Genomic DNA, 14,180 nt, shown 5'->3' with positions numbered 1-14,180 from the left:
ATTTTGTTTCCTAATCCACTGTGCCAGTCAATTTCTCTTAATTGGTGAATTGAGTCCATTGAAATTGATGGTTAGAATTGAGATGTGTTGACTTACGATTGACATGTTGTTTACTTGTTGTCATTTACTCCTTTTTCTCCTGTGTTTAATTGCTTGCCCTATTTAGTTGGTTGATTCTCATCTCATTCGTGGAATTCTGATCATTTTGGTCCCTCTCTAGAATATCTTTCAGTAGCCTGTGTAGTGTTGGTTTTGTCATAACAAAATTGTTTAGCTGTTCTTTTTCATGAAAGTATTTCACTTCTCCATCAAACTTGAAAGAGAGTTTTGCAGGGTATAGTAGTGTGGGCTGGATTTTTTTTATAGGGGACTTGAAGTACTCTTTCCATGCTCTTCTTGCTTTCATGGTTTGTGAAGAGAAGTTGGCCGTAATTCTGATGGGTTTTCCTTTGAATGTCATCTGCTTCTTTTCTCTAGTGGCTTTCAGCATAATATTATTGTGCTGAATTTCTGGGATCTTGACTATCATATGTCTCAGTGTGTTTTTCATTGGGTTGAGGTTACTTGGCATTCTGTATGCTTCAGTTACTGAATGTCAGATTGTTTCCTCATGTTTGTGAAGTTTTCTTCTATTACTTCTACTCATATTTTTTAAATTTCATTTGTATTGACTCCTTCTTTCTCATTGATGCCTATGAGTCTCACATTGTTCCTCTTTGCATCATCTTGCAGGTGATGGATTATTCTTTCCTGCATCCTCATTGTTTTTAAGAGATCCTTTCTTACATTTTCACTAGCTGCACCAGCATGTTCAAGATCTGAAACTCTGTCTTCACTTTCACTTAAATGGTTTTGCAAGCTTGTGATTGAGATTTTAATTTCCTTTGTATCTCTTTGACTCTGCTTCATGTGATCTATTTCTTTCCTGTATTGCTCATTTAAGGAATCCATCATTTTTCTAATCTCCCCTATTTTTTTTTATCAATGTCTTCTTTAGAAGCAGTTATAAATTCTTTTACTGCAGTGTTTCTTTTTCAGATTGGGTTTTCTGGGCTGGGGAGATAGCTCAGCAGAATAAGTGCTTGCCTGACAACACAAAGGCCTGAGTTCAATCCCCGGTCCACCAAAAAACAAAACAAAACAGATTGGGTTTACTCCCTATGTATCTGTAGTTGCTTCTTTACTTCAGATGCTATGAGTTCTGAAAATTCTTTTTTTATTTCAGAAAAGAATTGCGCTCTGAGTTCCTCTATAACACTCTGCTGTTGCTTATTTACTATCGACCATATTAATCCATGCATTTGAGCTGAGCTAGTGTCCTCTGCACTTGTTCTGGGTGGACATTGTGTTTCCTCCATATGTTTCTGCATTTGATTCTTTACTGCAGATGTTACTAATTCAGGGATTTCTTTTTTTATTTCCAATTTGAGTTCCTCTATACCTTTCTGCAGCTGTTTCTTTATTTCAGAAGCCGTTGATTCATTGCTTTCAGCTATGTGATTCCCAATTTGTTCTGTGTTAGTGTCCTCTGCACTTGTTACAGGTAGGCTTTGGTTCTGAGGTTGCACTTTGTTCCTTCTCTTCATTTTGTGTAGCACTGTCTTCTGACCTTTGTTGTAGATCTTCATTCTAGTTATAACCTTAGCTTGTACTGAAGTTCAGGTGCAGATCTACAAACGTTGGATTTATCCAGCTGTGCCTGGCTTGGGGCTGGCTGCTGTGCTCAGCTCCTTCCTGCTGCTCCCCTTGGGAGTGAACCTGTTGTGTCTCTCTTGCAAGGTTTTCTGCTCCTTGACTAGCTGGGTGCTTCTAAACTCTACACATTCTGCAGGGAATGCAGCTGCAGGGTTTCACCCCAGGCCTGTATGACAGGCCTGAGCAGAGCCTGGAGGGGACAAGGTGGAGTAGGGGGAAGGGGCTGCTCTCCCACATACTCACTGGGCCTGGGCTCGGACTCGGTCTGGGGGTTCCCGGAACGTGGCAGAAATTCCTAATCCACGGGCAGGGTGCGGGAGGTGCTGCGGAGTGGTGGGGGGTGTCGTAAGGGGGTGAAAGAGGGTCTCACCCATGCTGCGCCTGGGCTGGGACCAGTAGTAGGTCCCTTGGGTGCAGGGTAGCAGGAAGCTCTCCCACACACTCACTGGATCTGGGCTTGGACTGCATCTGGGGGTTCCTGGAATGGGGCAGAAATTCCTACTCTGCAGGTGGTGTGCTGGAGGTGTTGCAGAGTGGTCAGGGGCATCCCAAGTGGGTGGAAGAGGGTCTCATCCACGCTGCGCCTGGGCTGGGACCAGTAGTAGGTCCTGCAGGCGCAGGGTAGCCGGAAGCTCTCCCACACACTCACCCGGCCTGGGCTAGGACAGGGTCTTGTCGGTAAGTTTTTAATTATGTTTTCAACTTCATTGACTGATACTAAGTTATTCAGAATGTTTAATTCTTGCTTCAGCTTTCATTGATATTTTTCTAGGAATCTGTTTATTTTTTCAGTTTTCCATCCTATACAGGTAAAAATTTTCAAACTAGGTATAGATGGTCTTTTGAATTTCCAGTATTTTAGTGATTTTACTATTTTCATTCCTTATTGCATGAATCTGAAGTTTTTATTTTTTATTTCTTCATTTATTTTTGGTGGAACCGGGGATTGAACTCAGGCCCTTGTGCATGAGCCATCTCCCCAGCCCCTGAAGTTTTTATTTCTTTCTCTTTTTGGATAAGGTTGACTAGGGGTTTATCAATTTTACTTATTCATTTAAAGAACCACCTGTTAGAGTCTTTGCTTTTGTTGTGTTGTTTTCTTAGTCTCAATTTTGTTAATTTCTGCTCTGATCTCTAGAATTTCCTCCCTTTTTTGGGCTTCACCTGCTCTTCTCTTTGTAAAAGCTTGAGCTGCAGCCTTAGGTTGTTTATTTGCACTTGCTTTGTTTTCCTGAAGTGACAATCCACTGCTACAAATTTCCCTCTAAAAGCTGCTCTCATTGAATCCTGTAGTTTCTGGTAAATTGTATTTGCATTTTCAGTTGATTGTAGATATTGTTTAATTTCTTCTTTGATTTCATCTGTGAACCATTGGTTGTTCAGGGGGGTGTTGATTAATTTCCATGAGTTTATGGAATTTTTGTGGTTTCTCTTGTCGATAATTTCCAAATTCACTACAGTATTGTGATAATATGCGAAGGATAACTTCCATTTCTTTGCATTTACTTAAGCATGGATTTTGTATATTTTAGAAAATATCACTGCAATGAGAAAATGTGTATTGATTTTTATCCAGAAGAGGGCGTTAGGTGACTGCCATATGATGGTGTCACAACAAATATTTTTAAAAATTTGGAAGTGGACTGTTAGGGTGAAAAAATATAGTTTAGGGGTAAGGGATCATAGTATCCAAATCTATACACTGAAGGTTTTAATAGAAAAGTCTATGTGAGCCTTTCAAAACACTCAGCTTTCTTTCAACCTGAGAATTTAACAAATGGTTTAGTGTATATATTAGTCAACTGTTTAAGGCAGAGGAGGAACTGTCAAGAAGCTAGGGGCAGCATCATTGATTTTTTTTTCTTTCTGAAGATGATGCAAACAGGGCTGGAACTTCACCTGAGGCTGCTCCTGAGGCCAGCCCCTCTGGTTTCTCCATCTCTGCTCACCCTGGACACTGACCCCATTTACTGCTGAGTCTGTCTGAACTTCTGCAGGAGGGACAGCATCAAGAGAAGGTTTCAGTATAAACACAAGACATTTTCTGATGGGACACAGTTCTCTCATTTTCCAAATGAAATCCAAATGCCCCTCTGTGACAGAAAGCATGCAGGAGAGAAAGTACCAAATCCTTCCCTGTTCTTGCTAACCCACGCGATAGTGCTCTCAGCTGAAATGGCTGACTTACAGAAATGGAACAGTATGCCTAGTACTTTCATTTGTGAACATCTTATAAATGAAGAACCTAAGGTTTCTGTAGGTTAGTTAATTGAAAGGCATCAACCTGGCAATTTCCAGGAAGGGTGGATTTCTTACAGCCCTTGAAAGACAGATTTCTATGACCTCTTCCCCTGCTGCTACTCCTAAAGTACTATTATCACAGGTATCAAAAGACTTTGCAGCTGTAATTAATGCAGCTGATCACCTACTTTCAAAGGGAGAGCTTGTCCAGATAAACTTAATCATATGATCTCTTTAGAGGAAGACAGTTTTCTGTAGCTAAGGGCAGAAAAGCACCTCAGACATTCTCGAAGTATGAGAGGGTTTTAGTGCTTACAACGTTCTGTCTCTGAGATGGAGGGTGATGTGGCAAGGGTCCAGAAGAAGACCACTTTAGCAGTCCCACTCGACAGCCAGGACAGAAATGATTGCCTACGGTTGTGGACAGCTGGAGTCTGTCATAACCTAAATCCATGAGGAAACAGATTCTTTTCCAGAGCTTCTAGGGGGGAGAGGCCAGCCCCGCTGGTGCTCTGATTTCGTCCTGTGAGGCTCACAGCAAGAAACTCAGTCGAACCCAAACTGGTTTCCACCTACAGTAGTGCCGTGAGAGAAGTGGATGCTCTTTTCAGCCACTAAGTTAAATAAGTTGATACACAGAAAAACAAAACTAGTACTAAACCTAGCCTGAAAACAAAGCATTTGAGATTGCATGGTAGAGCAAATAGATGTTTGTTATACAAACGATAAGTTGAACAAAAGAAGATACATGGTTACTGTGACTTAGCCGCAAGTAGCATCCTCTGTGCCCAGGTGAGAGCAGCAGAGGAGGTGAGGGTAGCCGCAGAGTGCACGGTGGAAGCTGGAACCACAGCCCGCACTCAGAGTGCACTCATAGGCTGAGATCAGGAAGGAAGGGACGTGACTCCTCCCTTCTTCCTGCTTCCAGTCTCCAGCTAGTGCTTCCTGTTGGGCAGAACCAGATGCCCAGGAGCTGGAGATAAACAGACTGCAAGACCAACTTCTCTCTTGCAGAGCAGAGCAAGGAAAAAACATGAAATTGATGGGATTCCAAGGGACAGGCCAGATGGCACTGTGAGGAAGGCAAGGCAGTCGGAGCAGGCCTCGTGCAAGATCGCTTGCCGATGTTGTCTTAGGTCATAGTTGATCTTAATAGCTTTGGCTTTTTACCTCCATATTGCACATGCTATGAAATTCCCCTTAAATTATATTGCCTGAAAGGACAGACCTTGTTTTAGATGCAGGCTTATATAACAATCACAATCCAACTTGCCAGACTCGCTCTGGAGTCCTGCATTTGCTTACCACTTGTGGCAGCCCAAAATATGGGAAAGGCAGGAAGACTACATGAAGTTTTGAGTATTCGATTTTCCTAAAAAAGGACTGACTTAAGTTTTTAACTGAAAGTAAAATACACATCATTACCCGTAGTTCAGCAGTACAGTGTTGTGGTCCCCTACTGGGGTTCAGTCTACAATTCCTTCAGCTATTACAGGAGTGGTTTCCTCCAATAATTGCAGAATCACATCTCCATGAAGCCTCACGAGACTGATTGTACATATATTTTTTAAGTCATTTTTCTGAGAGTCACATTGTGAAGAACTCTGTTGCATTAATCTTATTCGGTGTGAAAGAAATACTTACAACTTTTTAACTGTTAATGTAAAAATATGCTTAGAATAAAATGTGCCATGGTGAAAACACGATTAAGAAATAAATTTTATGCTTATTAAAGCAATAATAATTTGAGTATAAAAATTGATTTTGATTGGCAAATATTAGAAGTTCTATTTTTATTGAACTTTACTTAAAATGAGATGGAAAATCAAGGTTTTCTGCTTGCCCTTTCAGACACAATCCATGCTGGCACGTTTATTGGCTCTGAAGGCCAGATGCTAATAGGAGTTTGACATTCCCAGCATGTCCTGGTATCCCTAATACATGCGGCGGAAGTGACCAGGTGCAGGCGTTATTCTCACTTTCTTCATCTCTTACATACCTTTGCTAAACATTGTTCTGTGCTCCCAGCTAAAAGTACTTACAAATGGAAATCATGGCCATTGCATCAGTACTGTGTTTACTGAAAAACCTCTGAGTGTGGAGCACTGTTAGGTCCAGGCAGTGCTGCGCTGATCTAACTAGGGAAAGCTCCGGCCTTGGAAGTAGCTTATGGTCTCGTGTTAGACACCACCATTTGTCACCGGAGGGAAAGGATGAGGAATAAGTTAAAAATGCAGGCTTTCTCTCCTTTAACTCTTTTCATTTCTGTACTATGATTGAGCTCAGACAAGCTGAACAAGAGTTCTTTGTATTAATTCCTTTCTACTTCTCTCATGGGCCAATATCCAGCCGGATGTTTGTGCTACAGTTTACAGGGCTGTCAATGGCATCTCACATCACTTCTTTCCTTATATCTTCTCTCTTGAATTTTTTCTGGTTTTAAAGTGTGCCCCTTAATCCTATTCTCTTAAAATGATTCTAGATCAATATCTAATGCAGCACATTGTGGGATTTTGGGGTGGATACTAGAAGTTGAACTCAGGACCTTATGTTTGCCAGACAGGTACTTGTGCCATTGAGTCATATCCCTAGTTGTAGCACGTTGGTTTTATAAGGATGTTATAAGATAAAAATAAATTCTTAGGGGCTGGAGAGATGGCTCAGTGGTCTAAAGCACCTACTTAGAACAAGCTTAGCAAAGCATCAGGGACCGCGGTTCGATCCCCCAGCACCACATGCCAGCCAGCCCGCCCCCTGGTGGGCTGAGCTGGCCACACACACCACACACACTCACTCTCTCTCTCTCTGTCTCTCTCTCTGTCTCTCTCTCTCTCTCTCAAATAAATAAAAAAAAATAAAATAAAATAAATAAATTCTTAGCAAATTACAAGAAACAGATTAAACATTCTTTTATGTATATCTGAAAGATTCCAGAATGCATACATTAAGACTGTGTATAATGCTGACCTCTATTCATATTATATTCATAATTTAGAGCCTTTCTTATGAAGTACAAATCTGTCCTAATATTTTCTGATTGATTTATCTTCTGGATACCAAAAACAAGGAACAGACTGAATAACACAGGAGTTCATCATCTGCCATGTGTGGCAGTCACCCAAGAGGAGCTGCTCTGAGTGGCAGGCCAAGGAGGCGCTTCCATGACTCCACAGGCAGCAGCCAGCACAGGAAGAACTACAGCAAGGATGCAGAGCACAGTCTTGCACGCCACTACCTCCTTGGCAGGACTTATTTTAGCATAAATCAATACAAAAATATTCAACAAGGGTTTAATCTTGTTAGGTTAGAAGGCCTAAGTGCCTCTCACACATAGACCTAAGGACAGAGGTCCTGAGATGTCTCCCATCCTCCCTGCTGCACCTGCACAGGTGACTGTGCTTCCCAGTGTCATCCAACCTCCTCCGACATGAACATACACACACACACACACACACACACACACACACACACACACGCAGTGCACACTGTCCAATAACAGAAATAGAGATGAGAAATCAACAACATAAAATACAAATCAATATATGACCTAGTGGAAAGAGGCAAAATGCTTAAACAATGAAGAAGTGTGAAGGGAAGCCTACGACAGAAGCCACTGCCCATTGCCTTCGTGTAGCCAAGCAGTGAAAACTGAGAGCTTGTACCTTTTGGATAGACTTGAGCAACACCAAAAGTTATTAGCATGCTAATGCCTTCTGCAAATGCAGAGGAAAGGTCTGTCTGTCTAACTCTGTTTTTCTGGCTGATATCATCTTATGATAATGAGCTTCTCCTCAATAGGGGCAAAAGTCCTACAACATGGTACAGGGAAGTAGATCCAAGATCATTAAGTACGATCTACATCTATGTCTAAATAAGAATATTCATTATTCTGAGTGAAAGAATGTTCTACCAGGTCATCTAAATTGCTAGTGGAATGGTGCCAATGGGAGGGATTTGGCACAAATGACAAAGTAGTGTAGAAAATGTTTTCAAGTAAAAAAGCACACAACATGCACAGCAGCAGCTAGAACTTCTTTGAGAGAACAATATTTGAGATAAATACTTAAGTCAGAGAACCAGAACTATGCTATGCTAGAATTTTACTTTGCTGGTTTCCTTCCAAGCTTCCCACAGGAGATGTCACCTGTGCAAAATGTTTATGAAACCCAAGTTGTTTGGGAAGGAGTCTTAAAATCTTTAGGAACGATTAAATTGCTTTTAGGAAGAAAAAGCAAAACCTATCCTTGATTGATACGGCAGAGAGAAGTAGTTGGGCCTAAGCAGATGAGGGTAGGAAGACATTCTCTTGTATCACAGAAAGAAGAAAACACAGAGAAAGAAGATAGCCATATAAAAAAGAAACAGAGTAAACTGTTGTAAGACTCAGAATGGCAAAGACTGCCAGCAATCATGAAGAGCTAGAGAGGCAAGGAATGCTGGGAGCAAAGCTGTCTGTTCCTCAGGTACTAGGACAAGGTTGCTGCTTCCCATGACTTTCACAGGGCCCCATGAGACGTATATGCAGCTTAGGTAGCTGAGCTTAGGGAGAAGAGGAGAGGAGGGGAGGAGAGGGAAGAAGAGAGAAGGGGAGAGAAGGGGGATGGAGGGGAGAGGAGGGGAGGGGAGAGAAGAGAGGGGAGGGAAGGGCAGAGGGAAGTGGAAGGGAAAGGAGAAGCGGAGAAACCAGGAGTTACCACACTAAGATTTTTCTTATTTTCTTCTTTGGGTAATAATCTGCTTTTGTTTTAGGTATAAATCAGTGAGTTTTAAAAAACTTGACTACTATTGTAAATATGACTATTATGAATTGGCCCCACACTATGTTACAGGGCTTTATCCATCTACTGTAATTTATGTTTCTCAGAAATATTTCCAAAAGAATTTATGTTGTTTGGCTTCTAGTCTCTTCTCCGCTAACCCACCTAGTCACAGCCTAAGAGACATTAATCACACAGGCACTCAAAAGTATTGGCACAGGGCCTGTGTGTATAATCTTTGTGTCCTTTTTAAAATTTTTTTTAAATCTTTAATTAATTTATTTATTTTGCACAAGGTCTCACTACACAGCTCAGACTCATAGTGATCCTCCTGTTCCAGCCTCCCCAGCAGCTAGGATTACAGGTATGAGCCACCACTCCTGGTAACCCACACAGAGGCATGCTATGCTATTCTGCAACAGGACTTGGGTTCTTGTGCTTACCAGACAGGCACTTAGATCACTGAGCTCTCTCCCCAGCCCTTTATGTCATTTTAGCAGGGACTATTGATATCATACTAGAAAATGATAATTACAATGCTAGTTGGAAAGATTATCACCTTACTTCCTGTATCATTATTTTAAATAAGGATAAAGGTATTTTAATATTGTACTGTACATCATTTGTTATGATTCCTACTAATATTTCTGGACCATGGTATTATAATTGCAGTCTACAAGGTTACAGCTTCTCATGAGTTTGGCAGGGCCCCATGAGAAGCATAAGCATCTCAGGGAGATGACCACAAGGTGGCTTGGCTTCCCCTGAGATGACATAGACAACTCCTCTCTTGTCCCCCATGTAGATGTCCTTCCTGTTCCGGATCTTACCCTCCCCTTAAAAGTCTCTGTAATAGCCTCTTGTGTAGGTTATATAAGTAAATGTGCTGCAGTTGTCAGGCAGTCATTCCTCCCGTCAGGATAGGCTCTCCACCTGACCTCAGCTTTCTGCATCTTGATTCTTGTCTTCATTTCTTTATCCTCCAGAGTTTCAAGTGCTGTGCTGGATGCAGCAAAGGAGTTTTCTTTCACATGTTTTAGAAGGAGCATAGACCTGCTGACATATTTATTTCAGACTGATAGCCTGAAATAATACATTTTTGTCTTCATAAACTATCTAGCTTATGGTGTTTTATTATATCAGCCTGGCAGCTGAATACTATAGGCTATAGGCTGTAAGAGACTTTCCCAAGTCAATTCTTCAGTACATGACTTAGCTCAGGATTCAGCTAAGCTGGGCCTGCAAAGCTGACTACAGAACCTTGTTTCTGAAGTCAATGTCTAAGTATCAGAGGATGTTATCACCAACCTGGTGACCTTCACTGTGACTTCAAGAGACTGGCTACCTTACTTGATATGGTTTGTGATGGAACCACAGGGCACCTTTGTTTTAGGGCGGTTCCTTGGCCCATACCAGTATTTTCTACAAGGTACATTCTTTGTAGATGAACTATAAGAAATGCTTCTGTAGTGCTGCTGGTTGAGAAATTGAGCAGGAGAGACAAATTCATGGCAGAATATGTGTTAAACTTGGTCAGTAAGAATTTTTGCCCCAGAAGGAGTCTGATGTAATCATTTTGATAATGATTGATTGGTTGAGCTTTGTAGGGCATAATACAATTTGGAGCACTCAGTATTGGCCTGTCACTGGTACATCCGTGTATGTGTCAACTTGAGAAGCTCAGAAGCTTAACTAAATTGGCTCAGTAATTCCATACTCTGGGGTGTAGAAGACTCGCCCCAGGTGACTCATCTTCCCAGAAGGTACTAAAGAGAAACGAAGAAGGGCAGATGCTTCTGTTCTTTGGAGGAGCGCCAGCCTCTGCCTTCAGCTTGCATGTCATCTCCTGACTTCTACCACAGGCTCTTGGGCTTCCATCTAGATTCTTCAGCTTTCCCTCACAACCCTTTGGCTTCCTGATTCAGATTTGCAGGGGATCCTCAGTGAACTCCTTTTTTTTTTGCAGAACTGGAGATTGAACTCAGGCCCTTGCACTTGCTAGGGAAGTGCTTATTCCACTGAGCCATCTCCCCAGCCCCCTAAACTCCAAACTTTGGACTCAAACCTTCAGTCTCCAGCACACAGGCACTCTGTTCACTCGCCTTCACCTGATTCTGTGGCTGCCCACCCTAAGCTAATCTTGTAATTTCTTTTTTTTTTAAAAAAAAATATTTATTCATTTGGTACAGGCTCTCACTATGCAGCTTGGACTCATAGTGATCCTCCTGTCTCGGCCTCCTCAGCGCTGGGATTACAGGTGTGTGCCACCACACCTGGTCTGGGGCTGGCAGAGTCTGGGACAGCATGGTATGTGGTTCCAGGGATTGAATCTGGGTCTTTGTGTTTGCCAACAGATGCTTAGACTGCCCAGCTATCTTCCCAGTCCTTGTAATTTCTCATACATTGTGTGTCTTGTGGTATATCTGTTTCCCTGGAAAATCACTGACACAATGAGATATTCAGCAGTATTAAATAATGTAAGTATCAACCCTAGTAAGACCGAGATTATAGCATCTGTCCTTTGCTCCAGGTCTGCTCTGTTCCCAAATCCTTAGAGATGCTGGGTTGTCCCAAGTACAGGGTGGCTGGCCCTAGCTGGATGAACAAGCCTCTCTTCAACAGTGGCCACTAATGTATCTTGAGGTTTTTCTCTTTTTATTTTTTTTTTAAGTTTTTTAGCCTGGTTTTCTTAGGGGTCACTTTTGAGCCATAGCTTAAGGATTAGCCAATGACTTGTCTCCAAAGGCTTCCACCCACTTCTCCCTCAGCCCTGTACACTGAACAAATTCACAGTTGAAGCTAATTACAAGTTCTATTGGAAAACATGGGCTGATAATGGGTTATCCATCTTTAACCTGCTGGATTCATTCAAAGAGGCTCATTTTCTTTTCTAAATGATCAGAAAATGTGTGGGAATTTCTGAATTTGACCTTTCCTTCTGAGAAAAACAAAACTGGTTGTGTTTTGGTCATGGTACACAGAAGCTGACTTAAATCCTGTATTTAAATGCACATATCTCCCTAACATGATTACCAATTTGTTATCTGATTATCAATTGATTATATCAAAATGTGTACTGTAGAGTGGCCTTATCTATCTTAATTTGGCAGCAAATTTAAAATCATTTATAAAACCAGCTCTTTCCTTTTATATACTTAGTCATTTGTTTATGCAATATCTGATTAAATTACATAATTACAATGACACTTATAGTGATGTAACAGGTCTTTGAAAAAATATAACTGGTTTTTGGTTGGTGTATGACTCAACCAGTGAAAGGAATGGAAGAGCTTAGCAGAGATTAGCCTTCTAGTCAAATGCACTTAGCAAGTTTGTATAATTTATATTCTCTATTAATTTGTAAAGCCATGTGGAATTAAGAGATCAACTGTAATACTATTGTTTTACCATACTGGAAATGAAAGCAGTGTCCTGCCCCAATTTTTTCGTGACTAGCTAGGTTTTCACATCTTCGTCCCACATACACCAAAAGAGGTAACTCCTTCTTAAGAAATAGCTCTTCTGGGGTCTTTCCAAATTTATTTATTTATTTAAATTTTATTATAATTTATTTCCTTTTTATCTTTTGAATAAAATTAGGAATTTTTAAATCCCCTTTTAATTGTATACATTCTTTTACAAAAATTAGAGGAACTTTTAAAATTAGCTGTAGGATAAATGCTATGTCTTCCAAACAAACTAAAATATAGTATTTTGTAATTAATATTTCATAATTGCTCTTTTATAAGAATTGCCTGATTGCAATGTTAATAAGCTTTATATTTCTAATGTTAGTTGATACAAATTTCAACAAATTTTCAGAAACTCTTCTTAATTTAATAATGCTTTGTCTTCAGACAATAGTGAATTACAAATTAAGCTTTAATGTTACACATATAACTGTATATACTTATATACAGTTTCATCCAATATTTGATCATTTGTTGTATGCAGTCAAGAGAATGAAACTCCTATTTGCACAATTTTTGACTTACATTTTCTATATCATGAACAATTTAACAGAAAAGAAAACACTTGTTTAATTACACTTACATAAAAAGCAATGCATAGAAGATAAATGTACGCTGCAAAATTTCATTACACTTATTTTGTTATTTATTTCCAAGTTTGTAATGAGATTGAACCAAAGAAAAAGCAGAAATCAAACCAAACAAAACAATACTCTCCCATTAAAGATATTGAAAGGTTTAAGCTAATCAAACAAAACATAAATGACACTACCCCAAGGCATGCACTGCTCCTCTATGCTTGCTGGAGCTCTTGCTGTTTTAACAGCACAAACGACATTTTCTTTGAACTTCAGCTCACAAAAGTTTTCAAGAAATTTTCCAATTTCTTCTGTAACTGTATCCAAGTCAGTTTCTTTAATGAATTTCACTGTGGAAGACAGAACTAAACTTTCCCACAGTGTGCTAAAAACCTCGTTTATCACTGAATATACTTCAGCATTGCACTTTGGTGTCCATGAGCGATTGCATCTAAATTTGAATCTCTGCTGTAAGGAGGAAAGTTGTCCTGCATAAGTGCAGCCAACAGTTTATTCTGTATGTTCTGGTACTTGATGAGAACTTCTGATTCTGGGTAGAGAAACAAGAGCTGTTGTACACACTGACATTTCAATACAATTTTTTGCTGTGAACTATTTATTTCATTACAGCTTTACAATCTGTTCACTAAGAAGTGTAGAAAATGCAGTCTTATATCATCCCATAGAGACTTTATGTCTATCCAGGAATGATCTTCCACAGAATGAAGAGAAACCCTGGAAGACAATGAAGAAGTGTTTTACTTAAAGCTGATGGCAAAGAAATACTGCTCTGGAGGGACAGGTCCCAAAGAAAATCCAGTATCATTTATTCTTCAGTTTGCTCACTCTTCAACAAGCCTTGCACTGTTTTGAGGAGTTGTATCCAATCTCCATGGGGAACAGAAGCCTATGTACTCCTGTGGTAACTACAGCGAGTCAGCCGCTCAAAGCAGTCTGTTGCCCTCTGCAGCTGCACATCTGGACACTGTTTGTTGGCTTCCTTCTGTATTTTTTTAATGCAGTGCTCCATGCTGCTAGCATTTTGTTCGAGCTGTTCATCGATGTCACTGAAGATCTGCTTACACTCCAAGTCTCCAGGAAATGAATTTAGCAAACATTGTAGGTCAAAAGAAGTGTGGGCATATTCATTTGCATGATCCATTCGGCCTCCCTCCTCAGATTCAGGTTAGCTGGAACCTCCCAAATTTATTTTGTTCTAGCACAACCGTCTTCAACCACTACTTATTTAATTATTTGTCTAATGCTAAAAGCTTTTTTTAAAAAATGTATTTAGTTCAGGGTCTCACTATACAGCTTGGAATCATAGTGATCCTCCTGTTTTGAGCCTCCTCAGCACTGGGATTACAGGTGTGTGCCGCCACACCCATTCTAGGTGGCTAGTTTAGTGCTCCCAGGGGTGGGGCTGTTGCTCCATGTAG

At 40.5% G+C, this 14,180-nt stretch overlaps 1 pseudogene; it reads right to left on the bottom strand.

The window, feature by feature from the left end:
* Positions 1–12,931: 12,931 nt before the first annotated feature.
* Positions 12,932–13,903, bottom strand: LOC101569933 (annotated as a pseudogene).
* Between the last annotated feature and the right edge of the window lie 277 nt (positions 13,904–14,180).

Source organism: Octodon degus, unplaced genomic scaffold, assembly GCF_000260255.1.
Source record: "Octodon degus isolate 3935 unplaced genomic scaffold, OctDeg1.0 scaffold00142, whole genome shotgun sequence".
Taxonomy (NCBI): Eukaryota; Metazoa; Chordata; class Mammalia; order Rodentia; family Octodontidae; genus Octodon; species Octodon degus.
The sequence above is the reverse complement of the archived record's forward strand: the minus strand, read 5'-3'. Positions and strand labels throughout refer to the sequence as shown.